This window comes from Trichechus manatus, unplaced genomic scaffold, assembly GCF_000243295.1.
Source record: "Trichechus manatus latirostris isolate Lorelei unplaced genomic scaffold, TriManLat1.0 scaffold00385, whole genome shotgun sequence".
Classification (NCBI taxonomy): Eukaryota; Metazoa; Chordata; class Mammalia; order Sirenia; family Trichechidae; genus Trichechus; species Trichechus manatus.
The window spans coordinates 318,455-328,389 of record NW_004444321.1 but is presented as its reverse complement, the minus strand read 5'-3'; the positions used below and the strand labels follow the sequence as shown (position 1 = coordinate 328,389).

At 41.5% G+C, this 9,935-nt stretch overlaps 1 pseudogene; it reads right to left on the bottom strand.

Moving 5' to 3' along the window:
• Positions 1–7,461: 7,461 nt before the first annotated feature.
• On the bottom strand, positions 7,462–9,656 carry LOC101345265 (exocyst complex component 5-like; annotated as a pseudogene).
• Between the last annotated feature and the right edge of the window lie 279 nt (positions 9,657–9,935).

Below are 9,935 nucleotides of genomic sequence, written 5' to 3'. Positions count from 1 at the left end.
AAAAACATACAAACAAAAAAGAATGCTAGGGGAGCTTGCCGTTGGAGTGGAGAGATGAGAGACTATGAAATGGAGAAAAACAGAAAGGGGAAGAGAGAGAAAAGAAAAGAATGAATAAATAGGAAACAGAAAGGTTAAAGAACTGCAAAGTTCCCGGGGATCCCACTGGTGCAGCTATGAGGTCTGGGATGTCACTCTCAGGTGTTGCAGTACAGCCTGGCTAGAAGACGTAGAAGTATACAACGGCAGGTATTCATGGAACAGAAAGAGAAGGAAGATATAGACAGACAAGAAGCTGAGCAATGAAGAAAGACAAAAAGGGAAAAGGAGGAAATATAGAACAAAATAAATTTTAAAAAAAAAGCAAGAAAGACCCCCAAAGAAACAGAAAAAAAAAAAAAAAAAACAATGAGAAAAGAAATGCTCTCCAGGGTCCCTCTGCACATCTGTGGAAGCCGAAGGGGAGTCTCTCTGCCACGCAGCTCAGCCTGGCCAGAAAGGGCTCCCAGCTGAAGAAAAGGAAAAGAAAACAAACAAACAATTAAAACAAACAAACGAACAAAAGTCCCGGGATCTCACCAGCTCAGCAGCCCAAACTTGGAAGCAACTCCGCACTTGAACAGAGCTCCTCAGCCCCTCAGGAAGAAACAAAGTTGGCGAACAGAGCCAGGTACTTGAGGGAAGGGAGGGGGAGGTGGCGGGAGGCAAGTAAGAAATCAAAAGAAGCAGAAAAAAAAATAAAAACAACACTAGCAGCCAACAAATGGCACTCAGAGAGCCAGCTAGTGCCGGCTGGTGTTTCTGGACAAGAGACTGTGTCTTCGGGAAGCAGAGGGTGCCGAGTGTGGGTGAAGAAGGGTAGTGAGTGGGAAAACGTATATGACAAATTACCAGAGCTCTGCAGCCCCTCAGGAAGAAGCAAAGATGGTGCATGGGGCGAGGTACTCGAGCAAAAGGAGGGGGAGTGGGGAGAGGCAAGGAAGAAGTAAAAAGAAGTGGAAAAAAAGCAGCACCAGCAGCCAACAAATGGCAATCAGAGAGCCACCCGTTCGGTTGTGTGGAATCCAAGCAGCTGCCTTTTCCCCATCAAGAGACTGTGGCCGCGGGAAGCAGAGGAGGCTGAGTCGGGGTGAAGAGGTGGGGGGGTGGGAAAGCATATATTGCCAATTTCCGGTTGTTTTGTCTCCTGCTGGAAGCTCCGTGAGGCTGCTTTCTTGTACCCCTGTTTGCTGGTCTCTGATAGGTGTCCAAGATGGTGGATCCGGGCTGCATTAGCTGGTAGGGGACCTCCTCTCCTCGCTCTCCATTCTCTGTCAGTTTTCTCACTCCATTTGGTGCTTGGCTGAGTTCTTTATATCTTCATTTGATGTTTTAGGGTTTCACGATTGTTGTATTCTCTGTTCCGCTTAGTTTTTCAGATCTTTGCTGTAGAGAGACGGTGTGGTACTTCTGCCTAGAGCACCATTTTGCCCGCATTATTTTTGTTTTGAGAATTCTTTTTCTGTCTTAGTATTTAGCTGATGCTGTCTTGTGTCTTAATCTCAGGCTGTTGTTTGTTCTCTATTCATAGGACTCCCTTTAATATTTCTTATAGAGTTGGTTTAGCTTTTATAAATTCCCTTAATTTCTGTTTATCTGGAAATATCCTAATTTTGCCATTATATTTGAGGGACAATTTTGCTGGATATATAATTCTTGTGTTAACTTTTTTTTTTTTCAACCAGGATTTTATATATGTCATCCAATTGCCTTCTTGCCTGCATGGTTTCTACTGAGAAGTCAGAGCTTATTTTTATTGGTTCTCATTTGTAAGTGATGTTTTGTTTTTCTCTAGCTGCTCTCAGGTGACTGTCTTTGGTTTTGTAGAGTTTAATTATAATATGTTTTGTTGAGTTTCTTTTGATATCTATCCTATATGGGGTTCTTTGAGTTTCTTGGATGGATATCTTCTTATCTTTCATGATATTAGGGAGGTTTTCTGCCAGCAAATCTTCAAATATTCTCTCTGTGCTTTTTATTGTCTCCACCTGGTTTGATATTCCAATTACATGTAGATTATTTCTCTTGATGCTGTCCCACATAACTCTTAGACTTCTTCATTTTTCTTCACTATTTTTTCTGATTGTTCCTGAAACAAGTTAATGTCAAGGGATTTCTCCTCTATTTCACTGATTCAGCATACCCTTGCTTCAATTATACTCCTATGTCCTTCCATTGAGTTGTCTATTTCTGAGATTCTATTGTTAATATTCTGGATTTCTGATTGCTGTTTTTGTATGGGTTTATTTGTGTATTTGTTTTGTCATTTTGTTCTTACATTTTTTCCTGAATTCTTCTAGTGTTTTGTCTGTGCTTTCCTTGATTTTTTTCTGTGTATTCTCTAGGTTTGCCTGTGTTTTCCTTGACCTCTTTCTTGACCTCTTGGAGGGATCTATATACAAGTCTTCTGAATTCTTTAAGCTGTAATTGAATTACCTCTTCTTTCTTACTGAGGTTTTCTAGTACTATATTTTGGTCCTTTGCTTGAGCCGTCTTATCCTGTTTCTTTAGTTGATTTTATATTCTCTGTTGTCTCCAAGACATTAAAGTATTAGTATATTCATTTATTAATTACATATTTGTTTGCTGTGTCCTGATTTTTTGTTTTGTTTTGGTTTGATGTATCCAGGCAGGCAGTGCTGTGTGCTACTTTGGTTGGTAGTCTGGCTGCACTTGAGTGATCGCCACCTGTCTCCAGGTGGTTGTGAAGCAGCTGTATATGTTAGCATGGGTCTCTGTTCACTTGTGTTGCTGGGTGGCTGGGGATGGTCTAAGCAGGTGTTCCTGCCATATGTTTTCGGTCTCCTGGTGCAGGAGTGGGGAGGTAGGTGTGGTGGGTGTGTTGTGCTAGCAGGGACATGGTTCTCACCTGTTGATGAGTGAGGAGGGGTGGATGATGGGGACTTGGGTGACAGGTTGGTGCACTCTCAGTCACACTGCCTATGCCTCACACCAGGCCGGTGGAGGGGGGAGGGAGCAGTAACTGAGTGTGGGGATACACCTCCTGCACCTCTCATTGGGTGGGGAGGAGGGAGAAGGGACCAGAGGATGTGTGCATGAATGCACCACTGGCTTCTCTTGCTGGGCAGGTTGGGGGGAGGAAGTGGCTGACAGGCACACACACGATCATGGCTTCAGCTCCTCTTGCCGGGTGGTGGGGGCAAGAGGAGCGGTAGGCAGACATGCGTGGGGTCACACCACCTGGGTCTCTTGCTGGACAGAGGGAGGGGGAGAGAGCAGCGGGTGCACACATGGACACATTGCCGGCGTCACTTACTGGACAGGGGGAGGAAAAAAGAGCAGTGGACAAGCACGCATGCATTTGCGCTACCACTGCCTGTCACTGAGCCAGGCTGGGTGCTGACGTAGGGTGTGCACATGCGCAGGCACGCATGGTCTCTTCCGCTCCACATGCTCTCAGGGTGGTGTAGGTGGCAGGCATGGGAGAGTGCCTACCACCATTTGTCAGGTGGGCAAATGTAGTGGTAGACAGGGTTGGGTGGGGGGGGTCAGAGGGGCTCATGGTATAGTCTGCTGTGATGGGATGTTGTGAGTATGGGGTCCTCCACCACTTCCATTCAGAAGGGTGGGGGTAGGGAGTGTGTGCTTCTCTGGTTTGCTGATGTGGGTGCCTAGCCCTTCATGTCCACTTCAGCCAGCAGTCGAGAACTTCTCCCAACCAAGTGTGAGGATGGAGGGCCATTCAGGATCGTTTCAGGTGGGAGACTTCCCAACACCACTTTATGTCTCCACCGCCTAGTGTACATCACTAAACCTTGAGGTCAAGGACTGTCCGTTGTTGGTATCTGGCTCTGGATATTTCTTCTCTCTGAGTATGTCTATATAGTTTCTCTGTCTCTTATGAGACTGCCTTGGGGTTGCTGCCGTGTGTTCTTTCCCCAGGGTTGCTTCTAACTTTGTCTTAAGATAGCCAAGTTGAGCCAAGGCAGTTGGTATAGCCCCTCCATTTCATGTTACTCCTTGCTAGCTGTTTTCATTCAATTTTTCCTTCCAGTAAGTGTTCAATTCAATTCTTTATCCTTTTTGATATTCAGGATTCCAGGATTGTTGTCTGCATTTATTTCACTTAGTTTTTCGGGTCTTTGCTGTAAGGGGATGGTAACGTGTATCTGACTAATCTGCCATCTTGACTCTGCCTCCTTCAGAACTCCTATTGATGTCTCTTTCTAGCAGAATCACCATTTATCTCAGCCCAGTATGTAGGTGACACCTAAGTGGCAGGTATGACACCTTTATGTAAGCTGGCCAATTCTCATCCTCTCCCCTGCTGCTGTCCTAGTTTAAGCTAATCTCATTGTGCACCTGCATTAGTGTAATAACTGCTGACCTGATCTGTCTGCTCATGTTTGCCCCCACTTGCCCTGGGTCTTCTCAGAGAAGCAGCAGAGAGACTCATATAAATGTGAGACCTGCTAACAACCTTCTGATGACTTCCCTTCTCTTTCAGGGGAAAAAGCTTTCAGGGTTCTAACGCCCACCTCCACCCCATCCTCCAAACCAAAAAAAAAAAAAGACCCAAACCTATTTCCATCGAGTCTATTCCAACTTATATAGACCCCACCTCCCAGGCCCTTAGTAACTTTCTGACTTCACCTCCTGCACTCCCACACTGTCTCTTGTATACTTCTTTCTGGGCCACAACCATGCAAGGCAGACCTCTACTTCGGAGGAATGCTCTCCTCCAAGAAATCCAAAGACGTGGTCCTTTGTTTTCTTCATTGTTTATTTTTCCCCCCACAGGGGGCTGGGGATTTTATCAGTATCCCAGCACCTAGAGTATTTCTGGGAACATACTGGAGGCTCAATAAACACATGTTGACTAAATGAACTCTGGTCACTGCAGCCAAGACTCGGACATGGTCATCTCTCCATCTATCCCTTCGCAGTTTTATTTATTTATTAGAGGGAATTTCTTTACTCAACAATAATGTTAACACTTCTAAGTATTCACTTATGAGTTTTCTTTGTCACTGCCCTGTCAATGGACATTGTCTTAGTCATCTAGTACTGCTGTAGCAGAAATACCACAAGTGGATGACTTTAACAAAGAGAAGTTTATTCTCCCACAGTCCAGTAGGCTACAAGTTCAAATTCAGGGCATCAGCTCCAGGGGAATGCTTTCTCTGTTGGCTCTGGAGGAAGGTCTATGTCATCAGTCTTCCCTTGGTCTGGGAGCTTCTCTGCTCAGGAACCTAAGGTCCAAAGGACGCGCTCTGCTCTCGGCACTACTTTCTTGGTATAAGGTTCCCCTGTGTCTGCTCACTTGTCTCTTTTATATCTCAAAAGAGATTGGCTTAAGACACTATCCAATCTTGTATACCTGATCAGTATAACTGCTGTTAATCCATCTTATTACATCATAGTGATAGAGTTTACAACACATAAGGAAATCAATTTACAAAATGGTACACAATCATACAATACTGAGAATCATGACCCAGCCAAGTTGACAGATATTTTTGGGGACACAATTCAATCCATGACAGACATAATGGAAAACATTGCACAGAACTCAAGTATGGAAGTAATAATAAACAAAATATCTAAGCAACAGTATATGCTTTACATTTTAAAAATGAATCCAAACAAACAAAACAATTGAAGTGCTTCTCTGATTTGGAAGTCTTAAAATGTTATTTCATGTTTTATTTGAGTTTTTTTTTTTTTTAACAAATTAACACTGTTTTTTACAAAGAGTTCAAATGGCCAGTATAACTACCACCTTAAAATTACTGGCTTTAAGTAACAGAGGTATAATTTGAATTCACATCAGAGCTTTCTAAAATGGCAATAGTATAAGCATGCCTTTCTTTAGCTTCCAAAACCTGTCTGGCTCTCCGTTAGGTAAAGAATAGAAAACTAGACAGCCTAGTTCTAAGGCTACCATGATTTCCTACAATGTTTTGACAAAAGTTAGCATACTTCATTTCCCTTTTCTACTTTGGTAACACTGGGCTAAACAGAAAATGAAGAAAATTCTTTCAATAGTAACTTGAATGGTAGCTAGCCCTGGAGCTGGAAGTTTGGTAAAGTTGATGACCATTTAGAAACAGATTTTCAGAAGAAAAACAGGTTTCCAAAATTAGGCTCAAAAGCCTACATTTGAAAAAAAAAGAAGACTCAAGAATGAATTGAGCGTTAAAGTTTATATGTTCCTAGAAGACTATGAACAAGAACACAATGGAAGCTGAAACACTACATATAGTTTAGAATGCATTCTTGCAGAGCAAGTTTATGGACTTTATAGAATCACAGCCTTTCTGAATTTTCACTTGATGTTTAAAATTTTGTAAATGATTTATTCTGTCACCATATTGAGCCAATTCAATTAACTACATCCAATAGAAGTCACTTCAGAAATGCCTTGAGAAAGGCAATGGCAGAAACTACAGATATGAAAAGCAACTAGTTTTGCAAAGCTTATCTCCAAACAAAATGTTATCTATCGATTCTAAATTCCTCTTAAAATAGAAGATTACCTGCATGGTTAGCCATCCCATCTTATTCAAATTTAGCATTGAGATAGAAGTCTTAAAGGATTGCCTTGTTGCTAAACATTGTCAATATTTCTCATCACTTTTGGACTATACCTCACCTTTTAACTTCCCCTGTAATATTAAAATAATGAATAAGTATGGCCCTTTAATTAATGTCCTCTTCATCTTAAGTGAAATATAAAATAAGGTAGTTTCATTTCTTGTTAGAGTTGGCTTAAAATCTATTTACCAGATATGAAATAGCAAACTTTTGTAAGTTTTACCCACAAAGCAGCTGTATTCTGATCCATTTCTAATATCTACATAAAATATTTCATCAGTTTAGTTTATAACATTTTTCTTCAAACAGTATTATTGTCACACCCCAGAAAAAGTTCAATCAACTAACTACAGAAATTACATGAAATTGCAAACCCTTCAAAAGAGACAAAAAATTCTTTAGGAAACCCTAAAATAAATTGATTAACAATTACCAGTGCTGAAAATATCATTAAAAATTGATGACTAATAAATGCAGTTTGCTGTATTTCACCCAATATTAATGCAAAATGAGTTGGTGACATTCCCAAGTAGAATATGTTAGAGAAGAAGAACCAAAACATTGGTAACATCTCAGTTGCCTTCTGACACCAACACTTTCCACGATGAAAACAGTGAAGTAATTTGCCAGAATTTGAAATTTGTAAGTTCAAGAATGGAATAAAAATTTAACTTAAGGGGAAAAAAAGAAATATGGTTAGCAGTGTCCAAATTTCAAATAAAATCTCAAGGGTAAGTATGGCTGCTGTTTTCTTCCAAAGAGTCATTATTCCATAAAATGTTGGCTGTGTCACAAAGAATCTCCCCTGCTTTCTATCAGTCTAGGCCTGCCAAAGTACGACACATTTCCCTTGTAAATTCAATCTCAGCTGAAATGTCAAGCAAGGTGGGCAGATCTATAGTCAGCACGAAGCTGTACAAAGGAGTGAAGTATGTTCTCGTCCAGATTAGCAAGCTGTTCTCCTGAGCAGACTTGCTGTAAATTATGTGGGGCAACGACCAGAAGACTGCAAACTGCATGCAGAGTATCAAAAAAGCTATAATACCAGTGGAATCTTGAAGTCTTTGGCACACTTCCTGTATTCAGCTACATCACAAATTGCTAACATGCCACCCATACAACTGTAGGAATATTCATAAATAAGCCGATGAAAATGTACTCAAGTTCCATGAAAACTGTATCCACATTCTTCCCATCCGTGGAGTTTTTAATCTTCTCCACTTGTTTTCTTACATAAGCACAATCTTTAACACAGGCATTAGTATACTGAACCAAAACATTGTTTTCATCTTTCGGCTTAAAATCTGTTTTCTTTTGTTCTGCAGCCAAAATATTCTTCATCTGTCCAATCATACAATTTAATGTCCTATCAATGCCAGTATCCAATTTCATCTCCATTTGTTCAATTATTTTTTCTTCTGAAGGCATTCTGATAACTTAGGAGAAGGGCTTATTAGTGGCACAAGGTGATCATTAAATTGCTTGTCAAAAAGATGAACAATAGTATTGGCCTGTTGCACAACATCCAAAAAATAGAGATTTGCATTCTTAGAATCTGAAGAAGGAATTCCAGCAAGTCCTGTTTCCAAGGCATAATCAATATGCTCAATACATAAAAATTGTAAAGGCATTCCTTGGTAAATCAGAAGGATCAGAAAGCCTATGACATCTTTCAAAGGCTTGTTTGGTTTCTTGTAAAAGATTAACCATAACTTCTTAGGATAGGAAAGTTTCCCCATGAGTATCGATACTTGGCCCCTGTGGTGAGTTGGTATGCTGTCGAATTCTTTCTTCCAAATCTTGAGTATCTCCTGTGCCAATGGATCTCTTTTGATGGTTTTTTAAATCATAATAGCATTGTAGGATCATAGCACTTCTGCTTTTCAAATAACCAATCGCCACCTCAATATAGTTCTCCAAATAGAAAATGAAAATGGATTTGATAAGCTTAGACAAGAACGTCTGTTTATCAGTACCTGAGTTAAACTCCATCAGCTTGCTGGAAAGATTGGTGTTTCTTGTATATAGACCATAGAGATTTTTGAGATATTGCTCTACATTGAACTTTCTACATTCTTCTAACTGGTCTTTCACGAAACTCTGTAGCTTGATTTCAAATACATTTTGAATAAGTTTAGCCAGTACTATTTCTGGATTACTAAAGATACCTGTAGCTTGTTTGTTTACTTGTTGACAGAGTATTGCTACTTCTTCAAATATATCATTTCTCAGGTAAGCTCCCTCCTGGTACTGCTTTATATAAACATCAACACAATGGGAATAACCCTTAAAATGAAGTAAAACTGCTGCTACTTCTCTCGTTCTGGAAATCTCACCTCTTCTTCGAGCACTGATAAACTCCTGAATCAGTTTGCATTCTAAATCATAGTACTTACTTGAGATTCTGGATTTTACTTCTGAAAATCTATCCAAAGGCAAATCCTGGGCAATTAGGTGCAACTTCTGAATGGTGTCTGCTGCCTTCTTTATCTTTTCAGAATTTGTAATAACGTCAGATTTCAATTTTCCATCTAGAATCTCATTAAAGTATTTCATCAGGTTCTGAGCCTCCACTCCCCGTTGTTTGGGTGTCTTTACCCCCTCAAACTGGTCTCCAAGGTGACAGTCCTTGGTTGTTATATAGCTGATGTGCTCATCTAGTTCTTGAAAATGTTGGAAGGCAACCTGATTGCTTTGCTGGCTCCTGTACCTTCTTGGCAAATTCGCTGGCTTCTTTCTGACACTGTTGTTCTAGTTTCTCTGCTTTCCTTTGAATCTTTTCAACCATTATTTGAAGTTCTTGAATATGATTTACAAATTCTTCTAATAATCTTTCGGGATCAAAAGCTTCAGCTCTCCCTCTAGAGCCTGCTCCTGGGGTTCTCCATACAAGACGTTCAATAGGCTCATCTGCCACAGAAGGCTCCTTGATCATCAGGAGGAGGCAGGGCTACTATCACACAATGGGGCAGGGAACAAATGTTTGGCACCCAGGTGAGTCTTTTGGATCTGTTGGTATTCCTTTGCCAATTCTGGAAAAGTTCGGCCATCGTAGCCATCCCGGCCGGCTGAGAGGCTCGCCCCACACCGGATGGCGTCCCTTGTTCACATTCTGCGCCTCAGCGGCGCAGCATCCAGGTCCCCGCTAGGCTCCCCAGCTCCTTCTTCAAGCCGCCGCTGGCCCCTCTACTCCCCACAGAGCCCAGGCAGGGCAGGAGAGCCTCCGTGACGGGAAGCCGCAGACCTGGGTCAGCTGCCTCCCAGAGCCGTCCAGGCCGCTCCCTCACAGTTTTATTTCTTACTACAATGTCGGTGGCCCTGTCACCAGCCTCATAGGG